This window comes from Oryza glaberrima, chromosome 4 (assembly GCF_000147395.1).
Source record: "Oryza glaberrima chromosome 4, OglaRS2, whole genome shotgun sequence".
NCBI classification, from domain to species: Eukaryota; Viridiplantae; Streptophyta; class Magnoliopsida; order Poales; family Poaceae; genus Oryza; species Oryza glaberrima.
Window position 1 is genome coordinate 11,024,408 of NC_068329.1, and position 18,128 is coordinate 11,042,535.

The window sequence follows — 18,128 nt, forward strand, 5'->3', positions numbered from 1 at the left end:
GCTGAGATATTAAGCAAATGGACATGTGATTTTACGCCTATACCATTCATATATTTCGTACAATTAGGAATCTGCATGGGTAAAATGGTCATTTTGACCGATGGTTGACCATTCGCCTCTTTTTGTTTATTTACCGCTGCGGCAGAAGTACGATCGACACCGCCCGTCCCGAAAGTCAATGCCTTCATCCTAACCTATGCCACCGGCTACCGGTCTGCACCGACCAGAACTTGTTTCTAACGTCGCTCATTTATTTGACCGATGGTTGACCAGTACTTTTATTTGTTTATTTACGGCCGCGGCAGAGGTACCATCGACACCGCCCGTCCCGAAAGTTAACGCCTCCATCCTAGCCTACGCCATTGGCAACCGGTCTACACCGACCAGAAGTTGTTTCTAACGTCGCTCACTTATTTGACCGATGGTTGACCATTCGCCTTATTTGTTTATTTATAGCCGCGACAGAGGTACCATCGACATCGACACCACCCGTCCCGAAAGTCAACACCTCCATCCTAGCCTACGCCACCGGCTACCGGTCTGCACCGACCAGAAGTTGTTTCTACATCGCTCATTTATTTGACCGATGGTTGACCGGTACTTTTATTTGTTTATTTACAGTCATGGCAGAGGTACCATCGACACCGCCCGTCCCGAAAGTTAACGCCTCCATCCTAGTCTACGCCACTGGCAACCAGTCTGCACCGATCAGAAGTTGTTTCTGACGTCGCTCACTTATTTGACCGATGGTTGACCGTTCGCCTTATTTGTTTATATACAGCCGCGACAGAGGTACCATCGACACCGCCCGTCCCGAAAGTCAACACCTCCATCCTAGCCTACGCCACTGGCTACCGGTCTGCACTGACCGGAAGTTGTTTCTAATGTCGCTCACTTATTTGACCGATGGTTGACCGGTACGTTTATTTGTTTATTTACAGCCGCGACAGAGGTACCATCGACACCGCCCGTCCCGAAAATCAACACCTCCTTTCTAGCCTACGCCACCGGCTACCGGTCTGCACCGACCGGAAGTTGTTTCTAACGTCGCTCACTTATTTGACCGATGGTTGACCGGTACTTTTATTTGTTTATTTACAGCCGCGGCAGAGGTACCATCGACACCGCCCGTCCCGAAAGTCAACGCCTCTATCCTACCCTAAGCCACCGGCTACCGGTCTGCACCGACCGGTAGTTGTTTCTGACGTCGCTCACTTATTTGGCCGATGGTTGACCGTTCGCTTTATTTGACCAATGGTTCACCGGTACTTAAAAAATAAATGATGTATTAATTTATGTCGTGCTTAAATAAATGATGTAATTATATGTTTTATTAGAATGTATTTATGTATTGCTCTAAGAATTATGTTTGGATACTATTTGTATTTTATTCGCAAAGACAGAAATTAGTATTGGCGCCAAACTTCTTACTTCGAAGGTCCCAGCGCCTATCTTGGCGCTCATGGCCAAAAAAAATTTAAGGTGAAATGTCCGTTTTGTCCCTAAAATTTCATTGCTGTTTTATAGACACACGGTGGATATTTTAGTAAAATCGCGTCGGATCGCCTCTTATCCGGTCCGCGTTCTCCAAACCCTAGCCAAACATCCATTCCCCATCGCCGCCGCCACCATCCACTCCCCCATCCCCCCCCCCCACCGCCACCATCCACTCCGCCACCGCCGCCGCCACCCCCCTCCCCCGCCTCAATCTACTCCGCCACCATCCACTCCCCCACCGCCGCCATCCACTACCCCCCCCCCCCCCGGCCGCCATCGTCCGTTCGTGCCACCGCCACCGTCCGTCCGCCGCCGCCGCCAACGTCCGTGCGCCGCCGCCGCCACCGTCCGTGCCGCCGTCACCGTCCGTGCGCCGCCGCCGCCACTGTCCGTGCGCCGCCGCCAATGTCTGTCCCTGCCGCCATCACTGTCCGTGCCGCCGTCACCGTCCGTGCGCCGCCGCCGACACCGTCCGTTCGAAGCCCAACGCCAAGATGCCTCCTGGCAAGCGAAAACAAGCAGATAATACTGATTTTGCAGTACTACATGGGTAGTGCATCACTTGATTTGGGAATGGATTCGGAGTATTTGCCCTACTACAGTAGGGTTTCTCTGATTTGGGAATTTTCTCGATTTAGGGTTCTTAGGCTTGAAGAATTTTTGGGATCTTGTGGACTTCATTAGGGATGTCTTCATTAGAGATGATGGATCAAGAAGTCTAGGAGTAGTATCTTGTCCTTGTGTCTGTCTGTGTTATACACCTATCCTTTCTTCCTAAGTGAAGTGTCCGGGAAGGTTTGATATCTTATTTGCTACTGCATGCTTTGCTATGGTATTTGAATGAATGAATGATGGATGTTGTTTTAAGCTTGTGAAGTAAAGTTTAACAGTTGCTGCTGATTGGAACAATTGTAGTATTCTTAGTTGAGATTCCCCCATCACATAACACAAATGATTACTCTTGGCGTGGTACCTGTTTTGTTTCACCTCTGTATAACATGTTTTGCCGTAGAGGGAAGGGGGATGGGTTCTGCTTGCTGTATGGCAGCGAGTTTGAGCTATGATATGTGCTTAGACATGACATGTTTTGACTGGTTCAAATAATTTCTTTTATGCATGTTAGTGGTTAGACATCTGTTTACCGAAGCTTACAATTACTTTCTATTTGCATTTAAAGATGTGCCACTAAAGGGAATTGAGATAGAGAGGGCACAAACTATGATGAGGAACGCTCGAGTATTTCAGAGTCTTGGAATCAGTACATTAGCTTCTATTCTTAACCAATCAAGTGCAAAGAGCAAGGGCACTGCTCATGAAGACAATGATCCTTTGTATGAACCTACTGGTGACGAGAACAGTGACCATGGTGAAGTTGATAAGGTATTTGCAACAGTTTAAAATTATTTTTCATTTGTACTCAATATGTAACAAGTTATGTATGACATTATTTCTTTTGCATATGATGCCATACAGGTTTCTAATAGTGTACCTAGGAAGAGCATGACAATTAATACCTGCATGCGTTCAGGAAGAACAAGAGTCTCAAAGAGAGTGATGCCAAGTTGTGAACAAGACCAAGCTGCTAGAGTGACTAGACAGAGGACAAGAGAATTGTCTTCAACTGAAGATGATACAACTATAAATCCACAAGATTCTGCCATAGAAGATGTGTCTGTTGCTGCCAACTCTCCTACCCACACCCAATCTGATGACCAGATCCTGATGAGTGATGAAGACAAGTGCTCAAGCCACTTTCTCAAACAAATCACATCCTTTCTTTTTATTCTTATCATGGCTATAATTATTGTTGGTATTATTTCTCTGAACATTTTAACAGATTAGACCTAATATACTTGCATCTATTGGATCGATTATCTTAGACTGCATAATTACATTAATAATTGTAATTGTAGTGTGGCAGAGTGCTATATACTATGGCTATAGTGGGAGAAAAAAATGATAATAATTGTCTATTAATTAAGGCTTCTAATTGTTTGTTAGTTAAGTTTCATGGCTTAGCTTTCAGCTGGATTTTTGGTGTTGCATATTCTGTCGTTTCAGAACAGCCTAGTAATGATAGCTGCCATTTCCAATAACTACAAATTTTATGATTTTCAGGTGAACAAAATGGCATGATTGATCGTTGGAATAGGGGAAGAAGTATAGGAATAGGTCTGGATAGGATAACCCATGGTTTATGCACTAAGATTCCGCTGCACATTGCTGAAGGGAAGAGAAGGCCTGAGGCACCACTGCAGGCTGCAAAGTTAGCATCAGAGGGGGGATTATACTTAGGCAGCACACACCAATCTTTACTCACTGGAAGGAGTACAAGAATGACAGGTCCCTAGTTACAAACTATACGGACAAAGTGGCTGTAAGTACATCAACATGAATTTTTGTTGTTTATTTGGTTGTGTAAATTTAGACCCTTTGGTAACTATGCAACTAGTTTATACCATGATTAGATGATGTTTATGTTGTTTTGGATCAAGTGATAGTAGTTGTGTGCAACCATGCTTGGTTTGTTAGGAATGAAACTGTGTAGTGCCGCTGTTTGTGCTGAAACGCTGTTTCTTTTTTAAAAAGATAATAAGGCATGTACTGAATGTCCACCCTACACAGCAGCAACCAAAAATGAATGCCTTATATGGTTGGAATTTTGGCATTGTAGAGAATTTTAATCTCCTCTTAGATTAATTTTGCTTCTTTATAGTTCTATTCTGAATTTTAAATGGACAAGTAGAACACATGCTGCTGTGTCTTATTTGCTATTTGCTTTTCTTTCATATTACTTTATTTACTCCCAAGTTGAACACATGCTACTTGCTTGTTGTATAACTTTATTCTTGTCTGTCTTTCATTTTGCTTGCAAATTTAGGGAGATTTGTACATATTATTCTTATTGACATGTAATAAGTTATTATCACAAGGTTTATAACGTTGCTTGTGATATGCTTGTAGTGTTAATTTTCTTTTGTCCGTGCTCTTTATTAGGGTCAATTTGTCGTAGACGAAAACAATCAACCAGTCAAGGATGCATGTGCTGATTTGCTCAAGTGTGGACAACAACAAATGAGGTACAAGTTGAAGAAAGCTTTCTTTGATGGTGTACCAGCAAACGAAGTGAGAACAACATCACCATTGAGGAGTATGACTGATGAGCAATGGCAAGCCCTAGTGAATATGTGGTCAGATCCAAAGCATTAGGTAAACCTTCTTGTTGTTGGAAATCATGTTGGCTACTATAATCACAATGTTGCATCTAATTGTTTTGTGTATCATAGCTCAATTGATTCAAGATATTGCAGTCCTAATATCATTGGTTAATTTGATGTACAAAAACTATGTCCATGGCTTAGTGATAACTAGAACTGACGCGTGTATATGTTATTTTCTGTTCTGAATTTGTAAATGTTTTACTTCTGTCCAGTCAATACTTTGTGATTCACTTGTATAATGTAATGTTTACATATTGTGTGCTAATATTTACATAATGTGTGATGTTCTCTTTTGTATTTATGATAGAAGTAAGATACATGTTTTACTACTATTTGCCTTTCTGTAGGAGAATTGTCTGAAAAACAAACTTAATCGTGAGAATGTTCGGTACCAGCAAAGGACTGGCTCTCAGTGCTACATTGCACACTGCCATGTCGTGGTATGATAAAGAAAGTGTTCCTTCATTTTTTACCGCTATTTGATAAAGTAGAATATTGCTCCTGTTCTGTTTTGTGAAGTTCTTTTCATCTGTTAAGTGGAAGTCTACCTAAATTGTGTTATGCCATAACAAGTACTTTTATGTGTTTTGTGTGTAATTTCAGATTGTTGACAAACTGTTTTGTGTGAATTTTCATAAGCAAACTAAGTACAAGGATGTTCCACCCACTGCAATTGATCTTTTCAAGGAGTGCCATCGCAGCAACAAGAATGGTTTCAGTGAGTCTGTAAAGAATATTATTGTGAGTGAGTCTATAAAGAATATTATTGTGAGTTATATCATTCTTCTTTTGCACTTCATTAATGCAACTTTTTTACATGCCAATGGAAAGTGAATACTCTTTTTTCTTATTGGTAGGCTGATATGGAAGACATCATTGATGATCCTTTACAAGATGGGGAAGAACCAAAAAATTGTAATGAAGTTATTTCTCAAGTTATGCCAAAAACAAAGTTCCTTCAAAATGTTGGCTTAGAGTCAGCGGCCCCAAAGAGAAATGGCAAAGCTATTGTTGCAGCACGGGTTCAAGAGCTGGAAGCTGAACTTGATGCAGAAAGGCAAGATACTGCAAATCTGAGAGAAAAACTTTAAGGTCAGCAACATGAGTTGGATTCTTTGAAGAAAAAGGTTGATGAAGCAGAAGCAGCAAGGATGCAGCAGTTAGAAGAGACTGAAAGGTTGCAGAAGTCCTCAGATGAGACCAATGCACTTCTTCGCCGTTTGCTTGCCCTCAATACTTCTTTTGGTGAGCCTCGGTAAGGTTGTCTAACCTTTCACCTTCCTGATTCGTTTTTGGGTTGTGATCTGGACATGGGACATGTGATTGTGACATCTTTTTTGAGCAACTTGATGGAATTTGGTCAGTGATACTGAACATGGTGGTATAGATTTTTGTTCTGAACATGCTGCTGATGTAATACTGTTGTCCTATTGTCCTGTTGTATATGTGGGTACATGTGGATGATTGTGACAATGTATTGGTGAACCTGTGATTGTATTGCCGAGATGTGACTCTAAATTATGCTATGTGGGTACATTTGGATGATTTGAATCGTTGTATTGGTGAATCTGTGATTGTATTGTGATTGTATTTGTTTTGTGAAATGTGAGCTTGTGCATGTGGCCTGAATTGATGTTATTGGGATATCAGATGTGCATGCTAATTTGGTTTGTATTGGATGTTAACTGGGCTAAATTTGATTCATATATGGGCTTTTTGAGTGGGCCATCATATATGGGCTTTTCGAGTGGGCTAAATTTGTTTCATATATGGGCTTTTCTACTGTGCATGCCCAGATGTAAATTTGTTGCAATGCTTGGGCCTATTGGGCCTTTTGAATATGTATGGCCCATTCCATATTTAATTCAATATAGCTGAATTGGGCTGAATTTATTAAAATATATTTGGACTTACTATAGGCCTAGCCCATTAACAGGTTTCTCACTATATGGGCTTTAGTAAGGCCTAGCCCAAAAACAGGTTGCTTATTACACGGGCCTTAACAGGCCATATGGTATCTCATGACGTTTTTTAGGCTACATAATGATGAATATGGGCGTCACAAAGTTATGACGACAGAAGGATCGTCACTAAATTAATGACGAAAAAATAAGGTTTCGTCATAGAACGCCATTAGAGACGCATGATAGGTGACGAATGAATTTTCGTCACGCGAGCGTCACAGACTGCGAAACGTGATAAAATTTTACGTGTTTGTGACGTAAATGAAACGTCACCTATCATAAGATCTCTTGTAGTGCTACACACTCGTATCTCCCTACATGGTCTTCGTGCTAGACATGATATGGCCTCATTCAAGATGCTAATGAGAACCCTGGTGGTTTCCATCCCCAAGCAATTACTTTCCCTCTTATTCTTCATGGTGCTCACATTTCCATGTCAACATGACCGCAATAGGTTTTCATTCTAGTGGGAGAGCTACAGACAGGACAAAGTTTCATACTTTCATTCGGAGTCGAATCCCCAACGCCTTCTATTCCGAGTTTATAGTGGGACCTACGGAACATATGTTTCTTCACGCTTGCATGATTTCATGATGAATTATGTGTTTGTCCAGTTTAGATTCACCTTCCCACAATTTGTTTTTTAGAAAAAAAAAGGCTTTTCGCCCTGCTTTTAATTGAAAGCAATAGCGGCCCGTTTGGTTGGAGGGAGTTTTTAAGAGGGATTGGGAGTTTAGAGGGATGAGGCTATTAAGTGTTTTGTTTGGTTGAGAGACATGGGAATTTTGGTAGGATTAGGATGGGGAATTGAGGAAGAAACTCCCTCCTTTTCAATACCTGGGTAGGGGCAGGTAAATGGGGGGAATTCCTCCTTTACTTTGTCTAAGCAAATCTCAAACATCCATTTTTATTAATGAGCTAATCTCCAACTAAACTCCCTGTCAATTTCCATCACATCTAACAAACAAGACATTGGGATTAAAAATCAAATTCCCATCTTAATCTCATCATAAATTTTCTTGTATAAACTCTCAATCCCCTTCTCTCAAGTTACCAAACAAGCCGTATGGTGTTTTTGCTGGGGGGCCACCTTACAGTTTCACGCAAGAAAGGCACTCAGGCCATCAAGTGGACAACAAGTTTCAGGGCTAAATCCCAACATCTGCCTACCAGAAAAACAGCACTAGAACAAAACCAAAACACAGCACCACATGTTTATTTAAGAAACTTTCATTTTGCCAGCTTTTTGTTCAGCATAAGGCAACGCCTACTTGTGGTTCAGACTTCCAACAGCATCAAGCAGCTAGCGATGAGTATCAAGTACTTCAACCTTGGTGCCACCTTCGCTTTCGCCACAACCCTCCATTGCTGCATTAGAAAAACCAGTCGATATCCCACTGTTAGAGGAGTGCTGACTAATTTATCCCTATAGATCATATTATTTCTTGTGATCCATAATTGCCAACTCACTGCTGCCAAGATCAGAAAACTCATCTATCTATCTATTATATCCTAAAAGTCCATAAAACTTACTACAAACGCTCTCCTAAGCCGCCACTTGGTGCTCTAATAAATTAGAGAAATCAAATAAATTCTGAGAAAAAAGCAAAACATTCTACCCTTAATTTTCACTTAATACGGTGGACCTATTTTTTTTCACCGTTAGATTTAAAATATCCCACCCATACCCCACCACCTCCCAGGCATCCTCTCCCCCTCATGTACGTATACGTCATGTACGTACGTACATTTGTCCGTCCGTCCCTCCTTCTCATATCTTATATCATTCTTTTCATCTTTATATTTTCTACCTAGCAAAATTTAATATGAAAGTAAAATCAAACATTAGATAACTAGTTGATTATAAGCTATCTATTATATTATGTACTAAAAGTAAAACACTCCTACACCATCACGTGAGTTCCTACAAACGCTCCTAAGCCACCACTTTGCGCTCTAATAAATTAGAGAAATCAAATAAATTCTGAGGAAAAAGCAAAACATCCTACCTTTAATTTTCACTTAATACAGTGGACCCATTTTTTTTTCACCGTTAGATTTAAAATATCCCACCCATACCCCACCACCTCCTAGACATCCTCTCCCCCTCATGTAGGTATACGTAATGTATGTACGCACATTTGTCCGTCCGTCCCTCCATCTCATATCTTCTATCATTCTTTTCATCTTTAAATTTTCTACCTAGTAAAATTTAATACGAAAATAAAATCAGACATTAGATAACTAGATGATTATAATCTATCTATTATATTATGTACTAAAACTAAAACACTCCTACACCATCACGTGAGGCTCAATTAAAATCAGAAAAATCCTAAAAATCTATCTATATATCTAAAAGTATATTAAACTTCCTAAAAACGCTCTCAAGCTATCACGTGGGACTCCGATAGACATTCCTAAGTCGCCACATGGCAATCTAATAAGTCGTTCATAAACACAAATACCTAAATTAGGTGTACAATCTCATGGAACAAAATAAAAACTACATCCTCATGACTTTTCTGTAAATAAAATAAATATGTATACTGCAATATGAAAAAACATAAATTAAAAGACATCAATAATATACACCCTACATATAATTAAAAACATATGACTAATCTATGTGGCATATAATCTATGTATTTATTGGTCTATTAAAGCATATAATCAATAAGAGGAATTCTTGAAAATTTTCCTTATGAAGGCACAACATTCTACGTGTAATTTATCATTAGTCAAGTGGTCATGTTATTCGTAGCTATCGGATTATTTCTACATTATAAATAAGCATTTAGATTAAAAACAATAATCCAGGTGTGTTAACAAATTGGAAAAATACATCAAGTTATATTTACGGTTATGGCCAACGAGGAAGAAAAAAAAAGACTATGGTACCCCTTATTAATTAAAAGAAACGTAGAGAGTGGGAAAAGGTTAGGGTAAGATTGGGTAAACAATAAATAATAGTTGTTTGGATATGACAAGTAGTACTACTCTAAAATCCCTTATATTTTGAAACAAAATTTAACTTTCTCGGATTTATGCGACGAAGTATAATCCATCTTTAATTATATGACATAGTTCTATTATCTATATGTTTAATAGAAAATCTTAAATTAATTTATCCTAAAATCCACAAAGACATAGATTGTATAAAAGCAATTATTACTTAAACTATAGAAATACCCATAGTACAAAATATAGATAGTTTCATAGAAATTTAGAACTGCACGCTTTCACACAATTTTAGTTAACAAATTTTTATGTTGCAAGGGAAACTAGAAGAAAATCATAACCAACACTCATAGAAATCCCAATTAAATTTGAATAGAGTATACAGGATATTTCAATAAAAAAAACCACACATAAACAGTTGTAAGAAAATTTCAAACACATTAAACAAGATGCCCACGCACATGCGCGGGCTACCTTCCTAGTTATATACTAAAAGTCAATTAAACTTCCTACAAACATTCTCAAGCTGTCATGTGGCTCTCTAATAAATTGGTAGGCCCACTATTTTCATCTACGAGATTTATTTTTAGAACAGAAAACCATAATCCACCTTCCTGCCCTTTACCCCACCAACCCACCCTCCTCCCGATGGTATGTACATAAGTACGTATCTCTCCCCCAACTATCCAATCTTCTCATCTCTTTCTTTCTTTTAAATTTGTTACAATTAAAAATAATATTTTTAAATCATTTCTGTATAGAGGAATAATCATAACCTTGCACATAAGTCTATTTTATCATTCTTCATTATCGTATTCACGGTGCTTAATTAACCAATCAAATACCAATAAAATGTACTACATTCTTTAATTCATAATAAATATTTATTTTTTATTATATCCTAACCTTAGGATGCTATTGAAGCTGTCAAAACAAAGAAGAAAAAACAACAATGTATCACTTCATAAAGCATTCATAAATAAATTAAATATGATAGATATGACAAAAAATAAAAACATTTAAATCATGAGTGACATTCAAAAAAAAGTTCCTCCATTATTTCAAATCATATCGGAACCTTTCGCATGCCATCCTACAATAAAAAAATATTGTGTAGAACATAGATAATGTAGATCATATCATCATGTATCACCTCACAATCATGCATAAATAGATTAGCTCTATAATATCAAAAAATAAATATAATAATTAGTTCTGATTAGCACTCTAAAAAAATCCACAAAACAAAGTAATTTTATTTAAATATTTCAGAAAAATTGATGTTATCATAACCTTAATATTTAAAGGAATATACAATATCCCAAACTAGAATACTCTAATTGTGTTTAGCACTAAAAAAATGTTATCTCCATTTAAAATATGAATTATCACATTAAAGTAAATCTAGATATTTCTAGATAAATATTTTGATATAATTATATCTTTAGTATTTCAACGACTGTAAAAAATGATTAAATGAACTAGACCGATATGTCTTAATGAATACTAATAGGAGGTGTAAATGTTGATCTTTTCCTCTTTAGTCTTTGGAGTATAAGCTTAAGTTAATCTGATTATATAGTATATAAGGTCCAGTGTACTCGACTCATACATGTCTTGCCTTATGTGTCAATTCTATATTACACTTAAACCCTTGTATCAATTCTGTGTATGTACTACTACCACCAATCATTGAGGCAAAAATATTATTATATACTAAAATACCATTAAACATAATACAAATGCTCCTAAGCCGTCACGTGACCTATTATTTTTAAACATTAGTTTAGATGTATTAAAGTAATCTCTCCATATTAATCTCCCGTGTCCATACCACAGAAAAATATGTACTATTCATCGAAAAAACCTAGAAAAACATACCTACGCATGTATGTTTAAAAATATTAATCTTTCCCTCCTAATCCTCAAATTTAAAACTAAAACTTTATTATGTTTGTACCTACCTACATACCATCAGTCCATCGAGTCCTCTATGACTCCTTTCACTATTGGTAGTAGAACTCACTAGCCTACTTACTAATACACTTTTTTATAAGTGTGTAGACCGTGAGCTAGATATTAAAATTGTGATCGACGTTAGTCTTGAAGGGTATGGCTACGTCGATGTGGCACCCATATTTCAAGCGGCACCCATATTTCAAGGCATTATAGAATAAAGCCTTAGCATCTATGGCCAACTTAACACGTTAGACGGGTATTTATATCTAATTTGAATGGTTTTCTCTTATTAATTGATAGAAGTGGTATTTAAAAATATTTATACATTTAGACACAAGTGAGACATGTGCACTTCGGTATGAAATGGAGATGATTTTTTTATTGTATAATGATATATTAAGTTTGTTTTTTTAATAATCAATTCTATCTTATTAAAAAGGCACCCAACTCATTCAAGAGAACAAAAATAAGTAGTTGTGATAGGGGACTTTATATATAACTAGGTGGGTTTTTTTTTAATATGAGAGACATTCTTATAATTAAATTTAGTGTATCATCAAAGTGTATGGTCAATTTTATGGTAGAGATAAGATAATCTATGGATTTTAAATAAAATATGGTAAGAAAACATGTTTTAGCATTCTTTTAATAAATAATAACTAAATTGCCCGTGCATTTGCACGGGCTTCCTCCCTAGTTTTATTTAATAAATTATCAGAAGTGCTCAACAACTGAGAGAAAAAGTGTTCGAAAGAAACTGAAATAAAATCCCATCCGAGAGCATCCCTGTAAAAGCGCCAAACAAATCTAGCTAAAGGACAGCTAAAAGTAAGATGTTGTGCATTTTCAGTATGTCCACATAACTCACAAAGCTCAGACCCTTTCCATTTTTTTTTTGTTTCCGCTGCTCTGTAGTTTGAACCCTATCCCTCGTAGCCAGTCACAAAAAGTGTTTATGTTTTAAAGGTATGGAAGCTTTGCCATAACAATTTCATTGTTGGGTCCATTACACCTCTAAAAGTCACAGCTTGATACATGGATTTTGAAGAATAAATACCATTCTTCCCTAGTGACCATTAATAATATCCACTCGCTCAGAACAATCTATGTTCTGAATCAAACCTCTCAACTCATCCCAGGCTGCCATCTCTATTACTCCAACGGAGCTTCTAATGGAAAGACAACACTCATCCCAGGTGTGTTTGTAAGAGCAAGTTCCCAACACTCCCCTCTCGTTTTCCGTGCGCACACTTTTCAAACTGCTAAACAGTACGTTCTTTTGCAAAAAGGTTATATACAAAAGTTGTTTAAAAAAATCATATTGATCCATTTTAAAAAAAAGAAATTAGCTAATACTTAGTTAATCACGTGGTAATGGACCACTCCGTTTTCCGTGCATGGGAGATGGGTTCCCAACACCCACCTCCAAACACTACCAGTGGCAAGCTTCTATTCCTGATGTCTTCTGATCACCTGTTTCGCAGTAATTCGCCTACCCACTATGAGAAATATGGCAAGCTTCTATTCCTGATGTCTTCTGATCGCAGCACAATAATATGCATGATGTCAGCAAGCAGGAGTAGCCGTGAATCACTCAACAACAAACTATGCATGAGACTTTGAGAGGCAAGCGAGAGCTGGAACTTGATGTATGTATATGCAAGAAAAATATCAAATTGTGGTCCAAATAATCGTGCATGATTTGAAGTCTCCGGCATTGTTCTACGTAGGCTGTATATGCGCAAATTAAAGGTAACAGTTATGCACAAGTAGTAGTTGCTGTGATATAAGTAACACCCCAAGGTCCTAAGTTCGCATCTATATGGGAGCGAATTTTAGATTGGCTTGTTTGTGGGACTATGTTCCCAATTTAAATGGCTGCAAATATCCGGTTGGATGTAGAGGCCGGGTAAAAAAAAAACCCTTTTCCAGATTAAAAAAAAATACACAAGTAGTGAAAAATAGAGTCTTACATTCTTTGGTTACTTATGTTCCAGCTCCAACCACCGAAATAATTTACTAGTTGTCAGTGGCACATGGTTTACTTTTTTTTAATAAAAGAAACATAACTTTTCTCCTCTATCTACTGGCCTATACAATACTCCCTCCATATTTTTTTGTTTGACGTTGGTTAGCTCAAATTTGAACTAACCAACGTCGTACATTCATGCATGGAGGTAGTACGATTTATTTAATTTCCTTGTTCAATAGCATCAGAGTTCAATTTGAATGGAATTTATAAAATATCAAGTGTGCTAGTTTTTTGTGACTGTTTATGTTTGTATGAATGATTGATGCTGAGAAGGTTTGATTGCAAATATTTTAAAACGTAAGACTTTGCTTTTGAACTAAGAGTGCAATGGTCAAGTCATGATTGAAAGCCGCAAAAGTGGTCGTGCAAGTCAAGTAAGTGAACAAGCGGCCGAGATAGATCAATTGATGCTGGATTGCTTCATGAGTGGAAGTCCAATACCAAAAATCTAGAGAGTACTATGTTTTGCTAACAATGTTACATATCTTTTATAAGTTAAGGAATATTTGTTAAGTAGAAGTAAAACATAGACAAATAAACTAAAATTCAAATGTTCACATGTTGTGAAGTGAAGACAGGATCCTTGTACTACCGATGGATGACAGACACAGTCATATCTCCATACATGACCTTCATGCTAGACATGATATAGCCTCATTCAATATGCTAATGAGAACACTATCCATTGCATGCAGAGAAGCAGCCTGAGTATTGGAACAGGGAACCAAACACATCCTCACAGTTTTAAACATACTGATTGATTGCAAGAAAGTGCTATTCACAGCCTTCCATTCTGAGTTTGCCATTGCACGAATGCATATGCATGATCAGTGTTGGCCGATGGCATGAGGCCCTTCGACCAAATCTACTGAAACCCGTGGCGAAGACAATGGAACAAGAACGGCGAGAGGCGAGGGGTCTTGCGAGTAAGCCAGAGGCGTCCCAGGCGAAGGGTGCAAGGCGAAGAGTATCTGCCGAAGGAAGATGACTTCACCATGGCAAGTTCGCCCCCGCGAGGGCCGAAGAAGCCTTTCCGGCCCATCAAGCCTAGAGGCTATAGGGTCGGTGATCGCCCGACAGCCCATCAGGGGCCCATGATTCTCCATAACAGTATGTACCCCTGTAAATGTCCCTTTGGTAAGGGCAACCATGTAAATTCCCCTGTATAACCTAAACCCTAGTAGTAAGAACCTATAATGGAGTTATAAATAGTCTCCTAGGGCCATGTAATGGGGGATCCCGAAGTAAAAAAACTCTAAGATTAGTACACTTCGTTTCTTTCCAACCACTGTTGAGTAACCACGTCTTTCGACGAAAGACGTGAGCAGTTGACGTTTCGACAACAATCAGGTGATTCAATTTCCCTCATTTACGGTGGGCTCTCTTGTAGGCCTTGTATATATGGTCTACAGAGTGTGCTCTGCCTCTAGTTGCCAAGAGAAGGGAATTTTGAATCACCTGACCTCATATTTAGCTAGATAACAAACTCGTAGGCCTTGTATATATGGTCCGCAGTGTGTGCTCTGCCTCTCGTTGCCAAGCCTAGTGCCATATACAAGGTCTACGAGTGGTTCTGGTTCTGGTTGTTATTCAGCTCGGTGTCATTGTAACTTTAGCCAGCAACCAATATAAATAGAAGGGGCAGTTGTGTTCGTACACCGGTTTTTAACTCCAACTTTGATTTTACCTCTTTTTTCTAACTTTTTTTATTTTGTCCTCGATTTTGTTTTTATTGAAACGTTGTTAATTCAGTAGTATAAGTATGCCATGGCGTATTTGCTCTCAGTTTGTGATTTTGTCTCTGTTTCTAGTTCAAACAATTTGGCATATTCAGGGGGGAGTTTTGAATATTGATATCTTTTGAAATGTTTGATGTAAAATGTCTCAAAACTAGCTTTCTTTGAAATGTTTTGAATTCATGAGTTTTTATGTACGTTCGAAATAAAATATGACCAAATTTTGGGTTAGATAGGTCTTCTCACATTTTCTGAATTGTTTTACAACTCTCTAATCTGGGCATCCAAACTAGTGGCAAACTGAAACATTACTGTAAAAACTGAGTGCACAATGAAAGAGCTAAAAACAGGGGTAAGAACGTAATTGCACCTAAATCAAAATCATGGAACTTTTATGACCCCCGTCGTTCAGTTACAAAAAAAATACCATAGAGGGATAATTTCACTGGATATTTGACCTCTCTCCTTATAGCTGCTTTTCGGTGTACAAATTACTAATTTGTCTGTAAATTATCAAAAGCAGCTTCAGTCTTTCAGCGACCTTGACAATGAAAAATGAAGGGACTAAGTGGTCAATCACAGTCGTCTATGGGCCACAACTTGACCCGCAGAAGATCCTTTTCCTCTCTGAACTTCAGGACCTTAAGAACATCGTGAACCCAGCTTGGTTAATCATAGGTGATTTCAACTTAATCTACAAAGCATCAGACAAAAGCAATGACAGACTAGACAGAGGTATGATGCGAAGGTTTAAAGTGGCTTTGGACAGATTGGGAGTTAAAGAACTAACCCTTTCAGGAAGAAAGTTCACTTGGGCGCAAGACTGTGCAAACCCAACACAAACCAAAATCGACAGGGCCTTCTGCTCCCCAGATTGGGACTTTTTATTTGGGTCGGCTATCATGTCGGCACTCTCATCATCCAGTTCTGACCATGCTCCTCTGTATATCATAGGATATGTTGAGAGAGATTACAACACTTCTTTTCGTTTTGAATCCTAGTGGTTAAAGCTCCCTGGCTTCATGGAAATCACAGAAAAATCTTGGAATAGGCCGCTGCAAACAGCAAACCCTTTTGCCCGTTTTCATTTAAAGCTCAGCAGATTGGCACGTGATCTAAAGAGGTGGAAATCCTCTAACTTCGGAGATTTAAGATTACAACTTGCAATCGCTAATGAAGTAATCTACCAGCTTGATGTGGCACAAGAGGAAAGAGCCTTGTCGGATGATGAACAGTGCCTTCGTAAACTTCTAAAAACAAAATCTCTCGGTTTAGCGGTGTTAGAAAGATTAAGACTAAGACAAAGATTAAGACTTACTTGGCTAAAACAAGGAGATGTCAACTCAAAATTTTTTCAGCTCAAAGCAAATGCCAGGAAAAGGAAAAATCACATCCTCTTGCTGCAAACACCACAAGGCACAGCTGTAACAAAGGAACAAAAAGAAGAAGAACTCCATCGATACTTCTCTGAAAAGATTGGTACTCATGTACCTAGAACTAGAAAACTGAACTGGGATGCCCTTCAGTTTCGCTCTTTCGATCTGACAGATTTCGATGAAGATTTTACTGAAGTTGAACTCAAAGAAGCCGTTGCAGATTTGCCTTCAGAAAAGGCCCCAGGTCTGGACGGATTTATTGGAGCTTTCTATAAAAAAACCTAGGACATTATCAAATCTGATTTGATGAGCGCAGTAAACTCCTTTGCACATCTCCATTCGCTGACATTAGAAGACCTAAACACTGCGCATATCTGCCTAATCCCAAAAAAGGCAAATGCTTCCAGAGTAGAAGATTTCAGACCTATTAGCCTCATGCACAGTTTTGCTAAAATTGTTGGCAAATTGCTTGCAAATAGATTGGCACCAAAATTAGGAGAATTGGTATCCCAGAACCAAAGCGCTTTCATTCGTAAAAGATCTATACATGATAACTTTCTCTTTGTCCAAAACATGATCAAGTACTATCACAGAACCAAGAAACCGACACTTTTCATTAAGGTTGATATTTCCAAAGCTTTTGACACTGTTAACTGGTCCTACCTCCTTGAAGTGTTGGAAGCTTTTGGCTTTGGACAAAAATGGCGCAATTGGATCTCAAATCTCCTGGGCACCTCTTCTTCGATGCCACTTCTAAATGGGATTCCAGGACTCTCCATAGACCATGGGAGAGGGCTACGACAAGGAGATCCTCTCTCCCCAATGTTGATTATCCTTGCGATGGAACCGCTCCACAAACTGTTCGAAAAAGCAGAAGAAGCCTCCCTTCTGACAAGATTGAAAAGACAAAGAAGGTTTCGCTGCTCCCTCTACGCCGATGATGTGGCACTGTTTGTCGCCCCAAAGAAAGAAGAACTGACAACTCTTCAGAAAATCCTTTCAATCTTTGCTGAAATTAGTGGATTGCATACTAACATGGACAAAACAGAAATCTTTCCAATTAGCTGCAATAATCTAGACATCGACTCTTGTCTGAATTCTTTCCCTGGAAACAAATCAAGTTTTCCTTGCCGATACCTTGGAATTCCTTTGCATACAAGACGGCTGCATAAAGTTGATCTTCAACCTTTAGTGGACAAGGTGGGCTCCAGAATCCCGGGGTGGAAAGGGCGGTTCTTCACTTCAGCAGGCAGAGAGACTCTCGTTAAAACAACTCTCTCTTCGATACCTGTTTATCACCTCACAGTCCTACATCAAAACAAATGGCTTTACAAGAAAATCGATCGTCTCAGGCGGGCGTTTCTTTGGAAGGGAGACGACCC

At 38.6% G+C, this 18,128-nt stretch overlaps 1 pseudogene; it reads left to right on the top strand.

Moving 5' to 3' along the window:
* Window positions 1-1,728: 1,728 nt before the first annotated feature.
* On the top strand, window positions 1,729-6,308 carry LOC127770704 (uncharacterized; annotated as a pseudogene).
* The last annotated feature ends 11,820 nt before the right edge of the window (window positions 6,309-18,128 follow it).